A 23,742-nucleotide genomic window follows, 5' to 3' on the forward strand; every position below is an offset into this window, starting at 1 on the left:
GTGTGTGTGTGTGTGAGATTTAAGTTGTCCTTTGTAGACTTAAAAGTAAGACTATCACAATTAAAATAAAACTAAAGTATGTATTCATAAAACTCGTATATCCTTTGGGCAGAGAGAAAGCACTGGAATGCTATGCTGTAGTGCTGGAATTCTTTGTTTCCTTTGAGTGGATTGTGGGACCGTTCTTATTTTTTTAAGATTAGAGAAACTCTGTTTTAGATTCATGTACAGAGGAATCCCTCTTCTGTAATCTTTTGAATAGCTGTATGTACTATCTATCAATTATTTCAAAGAATAATTGATCTCAGAAAACACGCAATACAGTCTCAGTTTTTGAGATCTGGAAATAAAACACAGAAACTTAAAATTGTTGTTAATAGTTTCAAACCCAATATAAAAATTTTTCATATGCCAAGTTATGGAGAGTGTCCAGCTTATTAAACCTTAGGTATGATTATTGTGAATATTTGCCTTTAACCACACGACTTGATAGATGGCAAAAATTATACTGAATAATTCAAAGTGAATACATTGATTTTAAATATTAATCCATTGTAATCGTATTATTTTGTAAATTAAGTTAGCCACTGTGATTTCTAAAAGAATAATTAGAATACTACTGATTTTAACTTTGGACTGAAACAATTAAAATTTATAAATTTCTGGAGCCTGCAGAATTTTTAAATGTGGTTTATTTAATCAAAACGAAGTTAACTGAATCTTGCTAGTAGTGGATGACAGTCCTCCCTTGTCAATATCTTTAACGTAACTGAGCCTGGGCTGTCTGATTCTTCACGATTCTCAGTAAAGATGATGAAAAAGACGAGATCAAGTTTATGTCCAGCTGCAGGAAGAGTGATTTTCAGAAAAAGTGATGCTAGTGCTACCACGGGGGCAGAGCTAACTCAATCATGCTGATTGCGATTTACCACATAAAAGCTCCGTCCGAGCCCAAACACAACAAAGCAAGTGCCCTCTATTGATGGGATGTTGAATTAGCATTTTTGATTCTGAGAGAGAACAGTCTATAACTCATCCAAAAGTTATGTTTTCAATTAGCGAAACCAGAGCAGATATATCCTAAGATTAAAACATGATTTCTCATTAATAACAGTTAACTGAGTGGGGATTCCAAAACCTAAGTCCATACTTTGGAAGCATTCCCTGAGCAATATCTTTCTAATTCAGCAATCTTCATACTTTTTTGATAGTATAATCTTAATAAAATGTGAAAAACTATATAGTCTCTTACATATTTTAAAGGGATGTCTAATATTTTTATGAGTTAGTATTTTTTAAAGGATGCATTTTAAAGTATATTGTATATGTGTTGAAAAAACATTCCCTCGAAACCGTGGACTTCCTGATGCAGCTTACTCAATCTACGGAAAATGTCCACCGTTCGATGGAATTGGCAATACCAGTCCCCTTTGTCACACTGCTCAACTAAATCAGACTTACGTTTTATAGCCAGGAAAAAGTACTAGTCCCTTTTTACATTTAAATATTGTGAAAGTGAATTCCACAAAGATGGAATGATGATGAACAGATAAAGTAGGTAGGTACAAACAAGCAAACATACATATGTACATACATACATACATGGAGGCACATGCCTTTTTGTGAGTTTGTAACCTAAATAAAAAGAGATGCTGCCTCCCTCACATGGCTTACTAAACCCACTTTGTTTTGTGTTCACAGGGAACTCCCTGAGACATAATGCCGTCTCTTAACCACTCTCCTTCACATCCTCTACTGTCTACACAAGACCTCTTCTCGTTGCCATGGAAATACAATGTACTTTTAGGACTTTTTCCCCATGCGTGTGAAATTTCTGGAGCTGTCCGTTCCATCTGGCCGAGCACCACCCCACACTTCATGCCACACCTCAGTGACCTTGTCAGCAAGGTCCTTCCTCAGCCAGGTCAACCTTCCCCATCTGACTTCTCACAGGCCAGTAAATGTGTTACATCTATATTGCCATAGTTGTATACATGGCTCTCCTAATAGACCATGAATACTTACTGTATTTTAAGGAGCCCATTCATGTTTTTAAATGAATCAACAAATGATTAAAAACCTGCCCAGGCCAGGTGGTTCAGTGGTTGGAGCATGGCCCCTGTCCACCAAAGGCTGTGGGTTTGATTCCCAGTCAGGGCACATACCTAGGCTGTGGGTTCAGTCCCTGGTCAGGGCACATACGGGAGGCAACCAATTAATGTTTCTCTCTCACATTGATCTCTCTCTCTCTCCCTCCTCCCCCTTTTCTCTCTCTCTAAACCAATAAGCATATCCTTGGGTGAGGATGAACAAAAAAGAAAGTTTCACCAAAAAATGTCTAAAATACAAGGTATTCCCCAAAAACGTATACAAGGTGTCTGTAGATTCTATTACATTTTGAAAACAAAATGTATTTTAATAAACACTGGCTTTACAATTATTCAAAGTTGTGCGTACATGTTTTGGAGACACCCTATAATGCTTTGTAAGTCCAGTAGCCATGGATATGTTCATGCTCCAGAAAAGGTGATTTCTTTAAATATATAAAATTTATTTGGCTAATTTCTATACGTACAAAAATTTACATGGTAATGTCCTCCTCCTTTATCCTTGAAGAGATTGAGACACTCATGGGAGAAATTTTAAGCAGCACAGTACAAAGCAGCAGTCCAGGAGGACCACACAATGACAGCCTTGGAACAGCTCTACATCCATGCCATGCCATCGTGCGGTGCGGCAAAGGCCCTTGGCTGGAATGGAGACAATGTCAAAAAAAAATGTTTTTGTTGGTGGGAATGCAGACTGGTGCAGCCACTATGGAAAACAATATGGTGTTACCTCAAAAAATTAAAAATTGAACTGCCATTTGACCCAGTGATCCCACTTCTAGGAATATACCCTAAGAAGCCTGAAACACCAATCAGAAAGAATATATGTACCCCCATGTTCGTAGCAGCACTATTTACAATAGCCAAGATCTGGAAACAGCCCAAGTGTCCATCAGTAGACGAATGGATAAAAAAGCAGTGGTACATATACACAATGGAGTACTATGCAGCGGTAAGAAACAAAGATCTCTTATCCTTTGAGACGACATGGAGGGACCTGGAAAGTATTATCCTAAGTGAAACAAGCCAAACAGAGAAAGACAAGTATCATATGATCTCACTTATTTGTGGAATATAATGAACATAACAGTCTGAGGAATGGGGTAGTCCCAGAGATGTGGAAGTCAGACTGACAATCCCCAGAAGAGAGGGTGTGGGGGAGAGATAAACCACAGAACTTATATGCATGTATGCATGAACAGTGGACATGGACAACAAAGCTGGGGACAGGGTGGGGAGGGAGGGGAAGAGAGGAATCAGTGGGGGGAAAAGGAGAAATATCTGTAACAAAAATAAATTAATTAATTAAAAAATGGTTTTGAAGGATTTTAGATGGGAAAAAAATAACTTTTGTTTTATAGTCACTATTAAAATCCAATATACCCATTTAACATATGTAAATTGTAAATAAAAGTGTTTTAATTTTTATTGACTGATTTTTAGAGAGAGAGAGAGAAGAAGGGGAGAGAGGGAGAGGGAGGAGGAGGGGAGAAAGGGAGGGGGAGAGAAACATCAAGCTGTTCCCCTGACTGAGGCGCTCACTGGTTGACTCTTGAACGTGCTCCGACAGGGGATCAAGCCTGCAACCTTGGTGTATCGGGATGATGCCTGACAAACTGCGCTACCTGGCCAGGGCCAAATAAAATTTTAAAATGGAAAATAGTTTTTAAAGTATTACATGTAGACTCATAGCCCAGCACACACGTGTTTTGGTTGCCCGGTCCAGCAGCTCCACCAGACATTCTCCATTCGAACATGGGCAAAGTGAACGTGACCTACAGCTTGGATTGTTTGAGACTCTGCGGACGAAGGGAGCCGAAGCCACCGTACAACTTCCTATAAACAATTTGTAGTAATTGTAACACTGGATTAAAGGAGTCATGTAACATTTGTGTATTCATACGTTTTTTGCCCTAAGAAGAAAATGGGAAATGTGTCAAGTCCTAGAGTTTTGATCAACTATGAATTCTCATCTTTGAGCATGTTTTAGGTTCAGAAATTATTCAGTAAGAAATCATTTGTGAGAACTTATTAATTTCCCCCCAAATGGCAGCCAGGCTTCGATGTACACCTCATGCACAGGGTTTGTATTTTTGTATTTATTTATCACCCTCTGTCACAAATCAGTATGTAGAAAAATATCACTAAGCCATTTCTGAAAACTTCAGTCAGACCAGATTTTGTTCAGCCAGCATTTTTTACATAATTAAAAATTTTTAAATGGTAAATGTTAATGAAAATAAGCTTTGAGACATTGAAGAAAGTTACAGGTCACGATTTTACATTAGAAAAAAAATAGCACATGACTTTTCCGGATTGAATGAATACGTTACTAAATCTTTTAGAATGTTGTTGAATGCAGAGGTAATTTAAAACACCTTATTTTACTGTGTTCATGTTTATGGTCTTAGGAATTGAGAATGAATTTTCCTCATTGGACAAATTAGAGCTTAATTCATCTACTACCTTCATTGTTTCTCAATAGACTTCCTTTGTACTAAAGTTTCAATAATAGAATCTGCGCTTTTAAGGTGTTGTGTCAGAACTGGTAACTCCAAAGCTGTTCTTTCTTTTCTAACAAGTCACAGGTTCTCAGGAGTGGCGTGTGACCGGTTTTCACCATCATTAAAAAAAAAAAAAAAGAAAGAAAGAAAAGAAAAAGAAAAAAATGATTCATTGTATAAAAGGAAAGAAGACCTTTATACCTAAAAATAAAATCTTGTGACACATTATGAAAATTATTTGCTCTGACATTGGGTTTTATTATGCTTTGTGTTATTCTCGAGGAACAAAGAAGATCATGCTCAAGAATGAAAAAGAAAACATTTAAGGGGGTCTGGGCAGTTTTAACAGCATGAGTGAAATACAACACCAAACAGGATGTCTCTTCCCTTTGAACTTGAGGCATCCCATGGAACCCGGCTACCAATTCTCTGGTTAGTTATGTGGTGCCAGACGTTCAGTGGCACTCAGTGAAGATAAGGTTCTACCTTGTACTTTTAAAGGCAATGGTTCAAGAATCCTGCCAGACCAAATTGAGTGTTTTATCGAAGTCTTTTCAAAGCTGGAGAAATCGTACACATTTTTCTTAGGTCTTAAAGCAATTGTTCACTTTGTATTTTGCTTCCATTGACTGCCAATAAATCTTCAAATCAGTAGGCAGAAATGTTTCCACATTTTTGTCTTGAGAATAAATATAAATATTTGTTTGTTCTTTTTTTTGGGGGGGGGGGGACATAAGACTAATGGAAAATAAAATTTAAACAAACATCAATGGTATCTCATCAAATACCACCTTCTTTCACAAATAACACTTAGAATTTCCTACATACTAGGATATGTATCTTCCTGATTTTTCCCTTTTACCTTAACAAAACAGTACCTGATCTCCATTCATTCATTCATTCATTCATTTATTATTTATTTATTTATTTATTGAGCTTTCCTGTTTATTTATTTATTTATTTTTGAGCTTTCTTGTTTAAACAAATCGATCAATTTTTCCTGTTTAAACAAATTGATCAATTGAGTCAAGTAGTCTAGAATCTACACCTGAGACACAGACATTACTTGCTTGTAGAAATATATTCATAAAGAAAGTGGCTAAGCATAATTAAATAATGCTTATTGTTACTGGGCTTGGATCTGAAATCCCTATACAAGAAACTCTTAGAAATTGGATGGAACAAGAAGATTAAGGTTCTGATCAAATGCTAATAGCAAGGTTGTACTGTCTAGCTTCCCAGCAGATAAGCCAAAGAGATCTATCTGATGCTATCAAAGGGAATGTGCTTCCCTATTATTATTATTACTACTATTTTTAATTTAAGCATCAACTAACTGTATCTATTACACATTTTCTTCTTTCATAAAGAGATAGCACTAGAAGTCAGAGTGTATGCAGACCTCAAAAAAATTTAAAGTAACTCCCTTTGTGAATTGATCTTTAGAATAGGAATCAGCAACTTACTCTTACAATCATGCCTTGGTCCCTTTAATCAGAACCCTTCTATAATATCAATGCTAAAAATTCTCCTCTCATATCATTATCTCCTATCTTTTCAGCTTACTCTACTACTTCTGCAACTGCAATAATTTGGGGATCTGCAATTCATAGATCCTATCATTTTTTTCATTTCCTTTATTCTCATCATTTTCTCACTTCCTTCCTTTAACTAGTTCAAAATTCAGTGAGTCACATAATTGTTTTTTTGCTTCTATATCTCTGATTCAACCTTGTTTGACTATTGTTCAGTATGGCTGGTGAAATGAATTGTCTCACTTTGAAGTGCTGTCCATGAAACTTACGTGGGCCCTTAACGTTGCTTCATGCCATCTTCTCCTTATAGCTTCCCTCTTCTACTGTCCCAGCTAATTATGTCCGATCTTCTCTTTGGTTTCCAAACCTCCAGAATCTCCTTCCCATTCTCATTCTCAGTGATGACCTTGGTTCCCAGTTCACGGAGAAGTCTCAGAAGCACACTTCGTATACCCCCTCCCGCCACATTCACACCTGACAGTATCTGCACCCACCTGCTCTGCTTTTCTTATTGTTACTCTGGATAACCTGTCCGCGCATCTAAGTGCAGACCTTCCGTCTATGCACCAGGTCACGTTCCCTTCATAAATTCAAGGACATTTCTTCAGAAATCAATTATCTACTCTCTCTTCAACAGCATCAATCCTTGGCTTTGTGCTAGACATGTTGTGATTTTACTAATGCCATATCAATTTTTAAAAATGCTCACTGTCCTCTCTCCACCTACTGCTCCATTTATCTGATCCCTGTCAGAGCAAAATCCCTCACAAGGTGAGTAGTCTGGACATAAAGTCTTCAGTTCCCCTCTAATCAGGGTTTTAACTCAGCAAACCCCTCATTGGCAAGGTCAGAAGTCACCTCCGTGACACTGAATGTAGCAGCCAGTTCTTACCTAACTTGACCCATTTGGTACAGCTGACTGTGCTCCCCTCCTTGAACCACTGGCTTCAGCTGGGTCCCAGGACACCCCGCTCTGCTGGAGAAAATCAGCAGCTCCTCCTCTGGCTCCCTCTCATGTCTCTAATGTCACAATGTTGGAGGGTCCCAAGTCTCAGTCTTCAGATGTCTTCTCTAACTACACTAGCCCCACAGCTAATCTCACCTGAGGTCGCGACTTCAGAAACCATCTACACGGTGATGACAACTGTATTTATACCTTTCGCTCTGACTTCTATCCTGAACTAGAAGCGCAAATGTCTACTTGCCTTCTGGAGAGCTCCACTCAGGTGTCAAAGAAACATTTCCTATCTAACACGTGCAGAGCTGAACACCTGATAATTGTCTCAAACTTGCGTCCACAACTTTCCCCATTTCAGTGAACATCAGCTCCTTCCTACCTGGTGTCCAGACTCAACACTTTGGGGTAATCCCTTATCCTCCACCCCCGCCCCTCTCTTACTCCAGATCTAGTGTGTCAGCAAACCCAATTCAGTTCCTTTTACAATAAATCAGAATATAGCCACCCTCATCACCCATCTTCCTTCTCCCTTGATCCCTCCGCCTCAGTCATACCTGCCTCCCTTCTCCCTGAGCACTCCCAGGAACCAGAGCTTCAGGGCCTGTGCCCTGTCTGTTCCCACACCTAGAATGCTGTTCCCTGTGGTAGTCTCACAGCTTGCCCCTCGTCACCTTCTGGTCTTCATGCAAACGCATTTGTGAGTGAGGCCAGCTCTGATCACCCTTTCCACATTCGCCAGCCTCACGGCTCCCGCATAACCTGATCCTCCCCCCACTTTAATTTTATTCACAGCATATCTACTCCTAATGCACTCTGTTATTTATTCTGTTCAGTCAGTAACCAGTGGAAAATGCTCTCCAAAACAACTTTCTGCCACGAGGCAAATATTCTATATAAGTGCTGTCCAATATAGCCGTTGACAGCTATGTATGACGAGTGAGCACTTGAAATATACAGTTTAATTAGTGTTGTTTTAACTTATCACATGGGCTAGTGGGCACCCTTTAGACAGCATAGCTTGGCTCTATAATCTACATGAGAACACGGAGTTTTGACTTTCTTCAGACTGATGTAACCCAATACGTGCTCAATGTCCCTCTGTTGGATGCACGAAGCACTTCCTTTCCTTCCGGCTTCATTTCCCTGGTCAAACATGACCCAGGGCCTGGTCTCTGGCAGATGCTGGCACAGACTGCACGTTAGCTCCCATTCGCCCTGCAGCCTGTGTGCAAAGTGACCGCTCAGGTACAGAGGGTGAGGCTGAGCGGCTCTGGTCTCAGGACACCTGCCAGTCATTCAGTCCCTGCAGCCTTTCCCCTTCAGGCGCCACCATCACCCGCAACACAAACAGAGGGCAGGGACACTGGAGAGCCCCAGACGTGCAGGTGTCTGCCTCCCGTCACATCACTGCCTTCAGGACAGAAGTACTTAGCCCCCCATTTTTAATTCTTTGCCTACTTGAAACGCTGTGTAGGCTCTCGACCACTCGGGTTTAGGAGAAAGGCCAAATAGCAGAAGCATCTAGTTTTTTTTTTTTTAAAGATCAGACATAAAACTTAAGCTCCTTAAACTCAATAGTAATTACCGTGAGAATATAAATCTCATCTCTCTACCAAGAAAGAAGTTCCGTCAGTCTTACACGAGGAAGATTGAACGGCACTGTTCGTCTGGGACAAGTCAAGTACGCGCTCCCGAGGCCCTGCCTTGGCTTCTGTGAATCAGTCCCGCTCCCTCTGCCTTGCCCTTCACTCATCTTTTAACAAACATCATGAAAGAACAGGGACATGGCCGCCCAGGTCGTCCTCTTTCTGTCCTCACAGGGCAAGTTCTTCCTGGTGGAGAGTTTTATGCTCTCGATCCACAAAATGACCTTCCAGGGGAGAAGGAAAAAGAGGGGGAATAGCAAGAAGGGAGAGAGGTGAGGCTACGTTAGCCAAAGGAGTAAACGTGAGAAACTTGGATCCACGTGGTGACTCAGGCCCTAAGTATGCCGTGGTCCTTGCCTCTCCTTGTTTTCAAGGTCAATTTCTGATAGAAACGCAGATGGAAAAATGCGTTTTTACCTGCTCTGAGGCTGACCAAGCAGGAATTACCAGCTGTAGCGCTTTCATAAGTCAGGTTTTATTTTAAATGTTTTAGTTTCTTCATCTATAAAATGGGGATCATAGCAATATTATTTATCTTGGAGTACTGCTATAAAACTTTCAAAAGTAAGTGTAATGTGCTTACTTTAGACTCTAAGCACTTATTAAATGCTTGCCACTATTGCTATTCTAGATAGATAATTTTAAACCACTTAATAGTTGGTCTAAACACTTCATTTTACAGATGAGAACTGGAGACATCAATTTTTTTTAAATGGGTACTGAGTGTGTAAATGAGGATTAGGACACAAGTTGCCTTCTTCCCAGTGTAATTTCCAATAAACCACTCACCTTTTCTCCTTCTTCCTCTCTGTTTTTTTTTTTTTTCTCTGGAAGTAAAAGGAGTAACATCTAGGAGAATTGTATAGGGAATTCTGGCTTTGGTTGCAAGTCAGAAGTTCCTTAACATTCTGCTTCTCCGATGCGATGTGGGGTCATTAAACAGAGTAGCTCCGCTCGCCACCGGCAGGAACCGATACATTCACCTACACCTGCCAGGCTGTTGGAAAACCAGAGCCTCTGTCCCATGTGAAACGTGGGTCCAGGGCTGCCCCCAGATAGATAGCTATGGCCAGTGTAGGGTTTTTAGTTTCTAGATGACAAAACTTCCAAACCTTTGGGTGATCTACTCTGTTGGGAACAAGAGTTGATGGCAATAGACTTTCCTCTCGCCAGACACCTGCACTCCACCTCGGGAGACAGGCACGCTGGGAGCCACAGCCCCGGGCACGCTGGCAAGACAAAGAAGCCGGACTCGCGCACACCCTTGGGCCATGCCTTCGGCCTGGCACTTCCCAGCTATTTAGTCTGGTACTCAGTGATTTATTCCTCAAGTGCCTGCAGTGGTGTCTTTTATTAACTGCTGATCTCATTTTGCACCCTAGTGCCAAACAGTCCCCCTGAGACTGCGGAGTAAAACAACAGGGAAAGTTCCAATAACCATCACAACCCAGAGTAAAATGTGGCTCTTAAAGTAGACAACCTTGGAACCATCCCAAGTCGTCTGACACGCCTCTGTTTTCTGTAGGCACTTCATGTGCCTGTCAGTTACTGAAATGAGCTCCATTTAATAAGTGATTCCCTCTGCTGGCCACTTGGACAATCAAGCGATTTTCGAGACCCTGACGTGTGCCTTTCTTAGATAATTACCCTAAAACAGGAAGGAAATATTGTGCATGAGGGCAATGCTGTGCGAAGGAATCTTTGACTAGAAATGACAACATCTGAGAAAACTGTTTATAGTAGATTCAGGAAACTGCAAATAAACGAACAGAGCTGGCGACCCTTTTTGAATTCGAGATAAGCGATTCTAAATGAGATAACTGAATTTTATAGAGAGCGCAAATATGTTGTCCTACACTGGGCCCATCACAAGAAGGAAGGGTTCTTTGGAAAAGACAATAATGCTGGGGAAAAACAAAAGAAGAAAGGGAAAGGAAGACCAAATATAAGATGGATTGACTGTGTAAAAGAAGCCCTAGGCATGAGCCTACAGGAGCTGAGCATGGCGGTGAGACAGGACCTGGTGGACCTCACTCATTCAGGGTCACCAGGAGTTGGAGTTGACTCAACGGCACATAACACACACACAGATATGTGCTGTGAGCCCCAGGTCAGGCCAGACAGACTTACAAAAATATTCTACACTGTTAAGAGTTAAGCAAGGGCCGGCCAAATACATTAAATGCTGAGCTCACTTCAGCCTAACTGTCTGGTCTCCCAGGCCTTCCCTTTGTTTCTTCGTCACTGTCTCCAACTGTCCCTTTTAGCTTTCTAACTTCCCTCATTTCAAATCTCATATCACATTAGTGTCAAAGACAAATTTCCAGTAATTCTTCAAAAATAAACATTATCTCATATTTTATACTGTAGTAAATTTCCTTACTTTATAGTGTTAAAAAAATATATGCTTTTGAGAAGGTAATCCGTAACAATAAATGTGATATATTCCCAGTCACCAATAGAAACGTTCCTTGTTTTTATCTTAAGCAACATGAACAGTCTTTTGGTTCTGTATATGAAAATATTTTAGATGTTTATGGAAACGTTCACTAGATGAAGAATTCTGCTACTTGTCCCAAATATTATCAGCCTGTACTATTAGGTTGTTAGCCTGTATATGAGCTGGGCTAGCTAGACTGCCTCCCTGGTGAGCAGGAGTCTGGGAAATTCCTTCTATTGACATAAGTGATCTCCCAAAATCTGTGGACTCATGCATTTCGTTAGCAGTGCTCATTATTATAGCTTTCATCCGTAAATTAGTTTGAAGCATTTGAAAGCCAGACAGTTATACGTTATTATCGAGACAGATCTAGAGCTGTTCAACGCCAATGGGAGGAACATGCTATGCATGCATTAGACTTGTTATAATCCAGAGCACCTTCCGGGCACATGAAACATTTAAGACTATCTAATGTTGGCTAACATTTGTTGAGTGCTTATTACTAAATGTCACTCTTTAGGTTGAAAAATGGGCTGTCTTATTTAATCTTCACAAACCTATGAAATAGACAGTCCCATTTGTGTTTGAGAACATTCAGTCCCACTAAGGTAAAGTAAGTGGCCCAAGGTCTCACACACACACACACACACACACACACACACACACACACTGGCAGAGTCAAGTGTTGAACCTAGAAAGTTACATTCCAGAGCCTGCTTTTTTGAACTACTACCTAAGCAAAATTGCTTGGCAGAACGAATAAGGTCCCCGCCCCCTCCACCATCAGCTACAAAACAAACCTAGTACAACATGTACACTTATGAAAACATCTTGAATATACACCCAGGCACCAAAGTTTTCAAATAAAAGAAGGAAATAGATTGACTTTATAGAACTTAAATACCTTTTAAATTAGATGACTTGATTTTATTTTAAAGAGAACATTCATCCAATAACTAAAAGTCAAAAAATACCTTCTGAGCCTGGACAACGAGCGAGGTGATGTTCTAGCTCCTGTTTTTGTCTTAGCCCCTAGGGCTACAATCATTAACAACATCTAATAGCCCCAAATAGCATAGTTTTAGCAAAGAGAAACTAGGAAAGGGATGGAGGATGATTGGGGTGGGGTGCGGGTGGGCACAGTGGTCAGGGAACAGGTGTTTGAGGTGCTTTCTAGTCTGAGAAGGGGCCAGGGAACCACGGAAGAGAGTGGGCCCCAGACAGAAGGAATATCCTTTGCAAAGACCCTGACAGGATCTGGCCTGTTAGGCAGATGGGAAGATCTGCAAGGCGGGAGCTCGGTGAACAGAGGGAAGGCCCAGGAGGAGCAGGGTGAGGTGGAGACGGAGAGAGGTCACGTGTGGTAGGAAGGGCAAAGTGCACCGCAGCTGCAAGAAGACAATATGAAGCATAAGGGTGATCTTCCGGAGATGGTCAATGACTTGGTAAAATACTTTCTGAAATGGTTACTTTTTCCAGTTTACAGAAAAATTCTACGAAGTCAGAGAAAAAAAGAGAAACAGCAGGGAATAAAGACCTTACCTATAGATTACCGTGTCATATGACTAAACATAAGTCATTCTCATAAAAAACACGAACATTAGAAAAAGATGCAGCAATCAAAGCGGAGTTCTACGAACTGCATTTTCATAACCCTAAGCATTTGTTTCACTTCTTTAATTAAAATAAATAATCGTTTCGACTGAAAAATTCCACACTAAAAATGTGAAGAGGAGAGAAGTGTAAGTTTATAATCTGGTTAGTTCCATCCAGTTTCTGAAAGAACAAGCTGGTGCTGAGGTTTGGTGATCGGGTGAAGATGAGAGGAGGAAAAGAAAAGTTCTTTAGGGAAAGTATTGCATTTAATTTAATTTTTTTTATCCTCACCCGAGGACATTTTTTTTTGCATTTATCTTCAGATAGAGCAGGAGGGCGAGAGAGGGGAAGAGAGAGAGAGAAACATCGATGTGAGAGAGACACATCGACTGGTTGCCACCCACACAACCCCAACCGGGGCCGGGAAAAAACTGAAACCAAGATACATGACCCTAGAGGGAACCGAACCCAGGACTCTCCAGTCTGCAGGCCGAAGCTCTAACCGCTGAGCCAAACCGGCCAGAGCTGAGCCAAACCGGCCAGAGCTGAGCCAAACCGGCCAGGGCAAAGTACTGCATTTTAAATACAAGTTGGAAGAAAATTATACATCTGTCTTGTCACTTTTCATATTGTTTTTCTGCACACGCATCACATTCTGAGATGAACAGAAAGCTCACTTCGGCAGAGTTCTTTCTACCAAGGGATACGGCGGAGCTCATACCCTCTATCAAGTAACAATCAAGTTGTTTGGATGAGAAGTTGAGAGAAAGTTCTTGGAAATGACTCTTGGTCCAAAGCTACCTGAGGGAAATATTGGGTAAAAGAAGTCTAATTATCTATAACTTTCTGGACTCATAAGACCTGGTGGTAAGACCATTACTGCAATTTCTGGTGACTTATCTGTGACTGTGAGCCCCAGCCTGGCCTGGGACAAGCCTGGAGGTTCTTTTGGGAAGAAGTCAGGGAGAGGAAGAGAGATGTCAGAGTCCAGCCATCTGCCTATAAAAACAACAACAAAACAAGTTCGTAGACACAGAGAACAGATTGGGAGTTGCTAGAGGCAGCGGTGGAGGGGTGGGCCAAATGGGCAAAGGTGGTCAAAAGGTACAAATTCCCGATTATAAAATAAGACCTGGAGATGTAATGCACAGCATGGTGACTACAGTTAATTACACCGTATTATACATTTGAAAGTTGCTAAGAGAGTAGATCTTAAGTTCTCATCTCAAGAAAAAAATACAACAGCCCTGTACCTATGTATGGTAATGAATATCAACTAGGATTACTGTGGTAATAATTTCACAATATATTTAAATATTAAATTGTTATGTTGCACACCTAAAATTAATATGCTATACCTCAATTATATCTCAATAAAAATATTTTGGATGTTTTAAAATATCTTTAAATATACTAAACATTACAAGACAACTAAGAGTTTAGCATTTGTTTTTATATAAGATTGTAAAAGTGTTTTGACACAAATTCTGAACCCAGCGTATATGTAGGAAAACAATAGCATCCCTAAATGTAATGGGTGCAATATCACTGATGCCTTGTAATATCTAGAGTGTCACATATTGAAAAACATTTTTAAAGTCTATTACCTCATTTGATTCTCATCACAGCCCTATATTTAGCCCAAATGGATATAACTGATATCATTTCTCTTTGAGAAACAAGAACATTAAGACACAGAAAAGTGAGTTTGTAGCCAATTAGACCTAAACTGCAGACCAACTAATTCCAAATCTTGTGTCTTTTCTGTCTGTAACTAGTCCAGGGTTTCTCAAAGTTTGGTCCCTAGACTAGGAGTAATGATAGCATCGCCTAGGAACTTGGAAATGCAAATTATAGGCCCGACTCCAGACCTAAGGAATCAGAAATTCTTAGAGTGCAGCCCAAGGCCACCAGGTGATGCCAATGACTGCCTGTTTGAAAACCAATGCACTGGACCATGACGGCGCTCTAGCCCATAGGAGCAGTGTGAGGAAACGTCCTGTACGTGGAAAGTACTCATTCACTCCGCATGACTTCCTGACAGCGTCACCAGCCACACATATGCTAGAAGAGGCTATGGCCCATAAGCTTACCATTGCACTCCTATGACTTAATAAACTATTTGACCGACTCTCCTTTGTATTGATTTGGTTTGTAAAACTGGAAACCAATTATAATTATTTTAGTTATAGGAATCATCACAATAAAGAGTCAGAACCTATGGCCATGGAGATTTCAGGCAAAGGAAGGACAGCTTTTGTCTTAGCTACCAGCAAACTCACATTAAGAGAATCCACTATCTAAAATCTCTGCCTGATACTGTTTTTGTTTTTGTTTTTTTCACTTATTTGTTGGGATTATTTTAATCTTTGCTTTCTTTGGATTCTGTTAAATCACTGGGAGCCTGGAGAGAAAACAGAAAATGGAAATCTCAGCTACAATTTTAGTTATGGCCTTTGACTAGTATCTGTAAAACAACACTTCCAAAAGTAAAATATGATATTTCTTTAAATCTAAGATGTTCATTATAGCACAAACTGTGACCATTTTTAATGCACCACTATAAAAATACAGAGAACACTGCTGATTTTACAATGAAATGTCATCAAAGGTAAGAGGCAGCCCAATTCAGACCTGCTCAAATAAGAAAAAGTGCATGTTAGCATCAGCGAAACTCGGGCACGCTGTGCTCTCCAGCTGCGGCTGGCATCCTCCCTCAGGGCACTCTCTGCTTATGTATTTTCTTTTCAAAAGCAATGTTGATCTGGCCCCAGTTATGGTACAGTTATAGTAATTTTGCTCTTCAAAGTTAAGTAGTAGTCATCCTAGCCTAAGGATTGTTTCATGACATCAGTAACTAAGCACGGCAGATGGAAAATATTCTTCTACCATTTGGTATCTCGGTTGTCATGCGGAGTAAGGAAACAGGCAATTGAGTGAGAAAACGAAGGCAGGGTAAGAGTAAAACGTGCAGCACTCGTTGAATAAATCTTTGGGCTGTCATTTCAAAATCAAGTCCTTCCCAAATCTAAGCGTTGCTATTTTTTTTATACATGGACTTTTTTCGTCCTTAATTAGCTATGTCGCTTCTTTACGTTGGCCATCAGATATATATAAGGTAACTATGCTGAATAAATATATTTATATTTATAAATATAAATGTCTTGGAAATCCACTTCCTCCTGTCTTTGCAGGGGGACTCAAACTTGCTTGTAAGTGCAACAAAGAAACTACTGGTATGTAAAAATTTTGAGCCAAAGGTGAACATTTTGCATCAAAGACTAAGTCCCTGATTGGTTCTTCCGCAGAACACCCCACGACAAATAGTAAATATGACCTGCAGACTGGTAAACTACCGTACATATTTGAAAAGTTCTGCTTACTGTTTTGACTTGGAGAATTGTATTCATAAACAATTTATTGTTGGGAAATTTTCCTTTTATTTTCCATATTTTCACAGTTCAGAGCACACTTCTACAGTAATTAAACACTCTACTAATTTATTTAGGATAATTTTGATAACCTGTTGAGCCCAGCGGAAACTATGCCAAACCGGAAGTTCAAAGACATGAGATGAAGTTGTGATTTTGTTATTCTTCAGCTCTGTGCCTGAGCAAGTCACTTCATTTTCTTCTGCCACTTTTTTAAAACTTGGAAATGTAAATGACTGGTAAATCCTCTTTAGTGAGTTCAGGGTAGCAAGGAGATAAAAGAATTAAAATAATAAAAACATAGAGGAAAAGGTGCCTTGTATGTAGCATTTAATTATGAGTAATGAAAAGATGCAGAGAGTACTGTGTACAGTGCCTAGCACAGAGCTGTTGTTATTCCATCATCAGTAACAACAGCACTGCCAGGATGAAATCACTGTTCCCTTCGAGGTTAAGGAAACGATCGTCAAGAGGTTGAGTGGCATTTCTGTGGCCATGCTAAGGGCCCAGGCCAGGGCTAGCACTTGTCTACCAGATGACCCGCCTGCTTTCTGCCTCAGGCCAGAGCGCCCTCCATGGCCATGGACTTTGAGTAGAAAATCATCATTTCAATTTCAATTGAATTTCCCAGGTATTGCTTGAAAACACATAAAAATAATACTGTTTTAATGAACACATGACTTCTAGCCCATGTTCCCCCTTCCTGCTGCATTAGACTTGAAGAACCTCCGCGCACAAGACGCTCTGAGAATGCGCGGCAAGGAGGGGTGTGCTGCCCGACCATGAACCAGCTCGAGGGAAGAGGCAGCTGCGAGGTGTGGGTGCCCGTGGCCATGAGGAGCAGTGAGGGGAGGTGGAGGGCCTTGCATCCTGCTGCAGCTGCCCCTCCGTGGTTTCCAGGGCTGCACCCTGAAGAGAAACAAGCCCACCGTGCCCGCTGGTACCACCGGCCGGGGAAAACGTGCGGGATGCTGTTCCTTTCGCACTGTTCACAGCAGGGAGAAGCTGGAAAACACTGCGTGGTCCATCAACGGGCAGACAGATTAAATACATAGCGGTTTGGGGACACAATGGCCCAACACAGAGAAAGCGAGAGGATGTATAAATATGTGTATGTCAAAACAGAGAAATTCAAAGCAAAACAAGCAAGCCCTGGCCGGTTTCGCTCAGTGGTTAGAGTGTCGGCCAGCGGACCAAAGAGTCATGGGTTCGATTCCAGGCGCAAACCTCGGTTGTGGTTCTTCAGGCCCTGGTTGGGTCGGTCATGCAGGGGACAACCACTCCATGCGTCTCTCTCACATCGATGTCCTTCTCTCTCTCCCTCCCCTCCCCACTCTATCTGAAGATATTTGAGAAAATATCCTCAGGTGAGGATTAAAAAAATAAAGTAAAAGAAAAAAAAAAAAAGCGCAAAACAAGCAAGTCCCATCATCTATATGTATAGAATAATAATTTAATATTTACCTTTTGCTATGTATGGTACATTTAAAACCACACTCACTAAAATAACATAGTTTGGTGTGTGTGTGTGGTGTGTGTGTGTGTGTGTGTGTGTGTACTGGAAAAAACACAAATTATGACATTGTTTAGGAGGGGGAGGGGAATAGGATTTAGGGGCAGTGATTTTTATTTCTTTCATAAACAGAAGGCTTGAAGTAAATATAATAAAAGTATTTAGCAGTTGCCAATCCTAATGGCAGAAATCATGATGTTTGTCAGTACATCCATCATTAGCAGCTGAAGTTGACCAACCTAGCCTCATTTGTTTAACAAAGTTTACTTCTTGGCTGTAGTTGTTGACTGGTTTAGCACTGAAACTTCTTAGAGACTTATTTTCAGAGGACTGACCCATGGAGGACATGTACTGCCCCAGGAGTAACGGGGGGCTGAGTGCGGATTCATTCAGTGCTCTCTCCCTGTCACACACCTACAGGGGAACGGAACGAGAGGATCACTAACAAGGATGAAACATTCTATCAAGGAGAAAAAGGGAAGGAATGCAAGACCCTAAGATCCATTGCTATTTGATAGTTTCCCCAACTATTAGCTATTCTTTACTTGTCAAAATCCCACTTGTGTATTTGCTGAGAGAAGAAATGGTTTCTATCCCAAGAACTGTGCGAATACTTCACATTCATTGAAGAAACATTGTTTAAATCAGATGTTGCTATCATCTTACAATGATTTTTGCATTATTTCAAAGAAAAGGAATGATTTATTCACATGATAAAAACAATTAGCACATATGAACCCATCACCTGAAGCCAATGAAAGTCGAGAATATGTAAATGTGTTGAAAATTAAGAAAAAAAAATTTGTAATATAAATTTGAACTAAAGAACCTTTATTAGGACTTCCGGTCAAGATGGCGGCGTAGGGAAAGGCAGTATCGCGTTCTCCCACAACCACATCCAAGTTACAACAAAACTACAGAACAACCATCATCCAAAACCGCCTGAAATCAAGCTGAATGGAAGTCCTACAACTACGGAATTAAAAAAAAAAGCAGATACATCCAGACCGGTAGGAGGGGCGGTGGCGCGAGGGGTGGCGGCAGCGGCGCAGCCCCGCGGCGGCGCGACAGGCTGGTCCCACACCCACGTGTGGCGGATAAAAATCAGGAGGCTCCCGTGGCTGGGAAGGTCCTTCCTGAGGACTGAGGGGTCCCCGTCCCACACCAGGTGCCCCGCTCAGGTTTCCAGTGCCAGGAAGAGAGTCCCCATAACTTCTGGCTGGAAAAACCAGCAGGAACTGAGGCTCAGGGAAGCTGACCTGGCTGGAGCCACAGGCAGCTCCCTAAAGGGCCCGCGCACGGACTTATCAGACTCTGTCCCTCTAAGCTCGGAGGGAAGGCAGCACGAGGGGCACCAGAGACACACAGGGAAGAACTGAGCTGTTTGGCACTGGAGCGAGGGCTGGAGAGGGGGATTTCTCCGGGACAAACGTGCTGTCAGAGGCCTTTGTTCCTTTGGTGAGCCCTTCCTTGGGGCGGCAGACAGTCGCCATATCTGGGACTCCAGCAACCTGGCTCACCGACTCCCTGAGGCCCCACCCCACCCCGCCCCACACAACTTTCAAGCCCACCCAAGCTGTTGCCACTTGCTTAACCATAGGATTGGCCTGTCTTGGATCCTGCTTCAGGTTTTTCCTAAATTCTTTCAAACGAGCAGCATCGGGTCTCAGCGAGCCCCATACCTCTCATTAAGTAATACACAGAAACAAACACAGGGAGGCAGCCAAAATGAGGAGACAAAGAAACAGGTCCCAAATGAAAGAACAGAACAAAACCCCAAGAAAAGAACTAAGTGAAATGGAGACAAGCAACATAACAGATGCTGAGTTCAAAACACTGCTTATAAGGATGCTCAGTGAACTCAGTGAGGGCCTCAAGAGCATAAAAAAGTACCAGTCAGAAATGATCGCTGCACAGTTAGAAATGAAGGAGGCTTTAACTGAAATAAAGAATAATTTACATAGCTTCAATAATAGAGTACGTAAATCCAAGGAGCAAACCATCGATTTGGAATATAAGGAAGCAAAAAACGCCCAACCAGAACAGCAAAAAGAAAAAAGAATCCAAAAAAATGAGGATAGTGTAAGGAGCCTCTGGGACAACTTCAAGCGCGCCAACATTCGCATCTTGGGGGTGCCAGAAGGAGAAGAGAGAGAACAAGAAATCGAAAACCTGTTTGAAACAATAATGGCAGAAAACTTTCCTAACTTGGTGAAGGAAACAGACATAGAAGTCCAGGAAGCACAGAGAGTCCCAAACAAGATGAACCCCAAGAGGCCCACACCAAGACACACCATCATCAAAATGCAAAAGGTTCAAGACAAAGAGAGAATCCTAAAAGCAGCAAGAGAAAGGCAGCTAGTTACCTACAAGGGAGTTCCCATTAGGCTGTCAGCTGATTTCTCAAAAGAAACTTTGCAGGCCAGAAGGGAGTGGCAAGAAATATTCAGAGTGATGAAAACCAAGAACCTACAACCAAAATTACTCTATCCTACAAAGCTGTCATTTAGAATCGATGGCCATATAAAGACTTTCCCAGACAAGAAAAAGTTAAAGGAGTTCATCACTACCAAACCGTTATTATATGAAATGATGAAGGGTCTTTTTAAAGAAAAAGATAAAATGTATGAACAAACAAAATGGCAATGAATACATATCTATCAACAATGGAATCTACAAACAAAATGAACAGGAAGAACAGGAACATTCTCATAGATACAGAGAACATTTTGTTGGTTGCCAGTTGGGAAAGGGGTTGGGGGAATGGATGAAAAAGGTGAAGGGATTAAGAAGCACAAATTCATTGCTAGACTGACAAACCTCAAAGGGAAAGGGGTTGGGGGGGTGGGAAGAAATAAACCAAAGAACTTATATGCATAACCAATGGACACGGACAATAGTCTGGGAAAAGGTGGGAGGGGGGCAGGAGTGGGGAGGAGGGGGTCAATGGGGGAAAAATGTGGAACATCTGTAATACATTTTACATCCTACAATAAAGATGTGGAAAAAAAAATAAAAAAATAAAAAAAATAAAAATCATCAATAAAAACATATTTAAAAATAAAATAAATAAATAAATAAATAAATAAATAAAGAACCTTTATTATATTTTTTAATGATGACAACACAGTAAAGCCAGGAGGTGCTACAATATGGTCAATCGATTTCACTCAATTTTATTATCTGAACATGGCACTTAGTTGTCATGCCAACATTTTAAAACTGTAACCGGAAGACCATCAGATCGAAACGAGAGTACTTCAAGAGATAAATTGATACCTTCAAGGTAAAGTTTGAGGCAGGGCCCAGGAAGGGCACAATGATACTTGTTCCTCTCAGCTTGGACCTTAATCTTGGTGCTTAATTGAAAGAGTGGCATAGATTTCAAATAACTAATTCAGATAATTTATTTAAACTTTAGCAGAAACAAATCTGAATATCTTTGTTGTAGTTTCACAGCAGAGGACATTTAATATGTAAAAAAATGAGAAAAAAGTAGTACTAGCCAAGAACCAACTTTAATTTTAAATAACCTCTGTATTTGGGCTGAAACTTTTGTCGCATTCTCAACCAATTCTTTAAAAGAAAAACAGGTAGCCAATTCGATTTTTAAAAACAAACAAAAACCACTAGTTGTTTTGACTTTATACTTTCCTTCCTGAATAGTTATTTTAAAGTATTCATTCAATGTGAGAAGATAACAAAGTTTTAACATCTCTGACATGATCACAAAATCACTCTTTAAAATCCTTGAACATTTGACTTGGGGCAAGGGTGAGTTTTAGCAGAATGGGAAAACATTAGGAGAGGAATTTGTTTCTACAATTTCCACCTACTTTTAGGTTTAGCCCATTTCTAGCCTCGTTTTGGGACTCCCCTTCAACGGAGGATGACTCCTGGCATGAGACAGTGAAGGCCCAATATTAATGGCCTGTGCAGAACGTTCAGACCAAAGCATTATAAATGCATCTGCCACGTGTTAGAAAGAGAACAAAGAGACCCAAGAGTGAGCTATTTGGGGAACAACTACGCAGCTGTCCAGTAACGCTAACCTCTACCCAGTTAATGTGGCAGCATCTCTAGAAAACACAGCTGGTCAACTCAGGCCTGTATGAGATGATATATACAGACAGTTGCCCAGATGTGATGCTCTGTTGTTTTTCACTGAAGTATCACGGGGCTAGTCAGTGTCTATCACAGAATGTGCTTGAGAAGTTAAGGGTCTTAGGCACAAAATGGTCTGTGTGGTGTGCATCCAAGTTCTCTGTCCTCACGCATTTTATGAAACATTTTTCTATTTAGTGAGGAAATCCAGTAAAAGCCTTATGCAATGTCATCTAAGTACAAATTCAGGGTAAGCACTTTGGTTTAACCTCAATTATGTCAGATGATAATGTAAATTCGTTTTCTCATCTATAAAATATGTGAGCTGTTTTAGATAGCCTCTGCTACAACCTCTTCGGGTTCTAAGATTTCCTCTCCTCGTTGGATATCTTTTCCTTTATTAACTGCAAGTACTCAAGAAAGGGCCAGTTATTAAATCACTTCAAATGTACGTCTGTTTTTCTTAATAAACAAATCACCTAGTAAGGAAGCACATGGCCTGTTGAGTAGAAAAAAAACATAGAAGGGAAGAAATAGATAAGGAAGGGTGGGAGGTTGGAGAGATTATAGAAAAACTCATCCTGGCACAGACAGCAGTGAAGAATGTCCCCCAAAGTGGCTGAAGACACACAGAATGAGAAAGGTCTCTGCGCACTGTACTGACGCTAACAAGAGGAGGAGCCACGTTTCCTATGTCCATGACCCCAAAAATCATGCTGCTATTACTTCCTACTCTACCTTCCAAGATGACATTTGATATTTGGAATTGACTTGGCAAAAACAAAACAAACAAACAAAAAAACATGAACAAACAAGCAAGCAAGCAAACAAAAAGATTAATTTCTTCTGGCTAATTCCGAGAAGTGGACTTGCTACAGCTTGTCTCCTTGGCAGAGAATAAGACCCAAGTATAGATACTTCTCCGATATTTCTCCCTCCTGAGGGAGATTCTTGGATTTAATAACAAGGAACACCTTTTCTGGATTTCCATCGTGGTCCATGTGTTTTTTATTGTTTGGGTTTATCTCAGTTTGGGGTATAAGCTCTTTTTTTCCTTTTATTTAGACTAAACTATTCACCAATCTTGACTCAAATGAGGTTTATCCCTAGTGGAAAGACTGACTTCTGCTTGTGTGCCATTCCATGAAGAAAATAAAAGGGTTGTAAAGACATTTGATGTGACCAAACACCTCTCTATTACATTGTCACCAAAACCGTGAGTTATGTTTTGTCTGTGCCCGTGGAGTTGCTTCTTTTAATGTTTTCAATGGACAACAAGGCACTAAGAACGGAGGGGAACTAATAGATGGTAAAAATAGCTACTACCTAACAATGTTACTGGAACAATTAGAGTGCGGAAAACTCTCTCACATGAGATGCCAACTGAGAACAAAGGTTGGCATGATGCTGGTTCTTTGGTTCTTTTCCAATTAATAAAACATGCTTGATCCAAATTCATCTCTCTCACTTAACACTATTTGGGTTGTTTTTGGTTTGTTTGTTTTCATTTCTCCCTAACCCACTAAAAAAAAAAAAAACACAATGATGGACCCTATTCTTTGTGTAATGTTTCTTTTTCCTTCGTTTTTTTGGTTTTTTTTTTGTTTTTAATAGCTATGCAGAGTGCTATCAAACATTTGTATGCATGGACAATGTATATGCCTTGTTTTCACACTCAGAGAACATTGACTTATTCTTAAAGAAAGACTCTAGCCAAAAAGCATTAAGTCACATCAATCAAATGCAACATAACACAATATTCATTTGTTCATTTTGTGTCTAGTTGCTAAGGAACACAGCCAAAGAAGTAATCTTTGCAACACAACAGAAGACCCTGAGCATGGCCCACAGGCATGTACAGAGCCTGTGAGCTCCGGGAACCACACTTTGTATTCAAACCCAAAGAG

The 23,742-nt window shown here is 40.6% G+C and overlaps 1 protein-coding gene across 1 annotated transcript in view; it reads right to left on the reverse strand.

The window, feature by feature from the left end:
* Positions 1–23,742, reverse strand: part of LOC118619781 (histone deacetylase 9-like) — a 234,982-nt gene that overhangs the window by 99,896 nt on the left and 111,344 nt on the right. The gene's annotated exons all lie outside the window — the stretch shown is intronic.

Source organism: Molossus molossus, unplaced genomic scaffold (genome assembly GCF_014108415.1).
Source record: "Molossus molossus isolate mMolMol1 unplaced genomic scaffold, mMolMol1.p scaffold_m16_p_7, whole genome shotgun sequence".
Classification (NCBI taxonomy): Eukaryota; Metazoa; Chordata; class Mammalia; order Chiroptera; family Molossidae; genus Molossus; species Molossus molossus.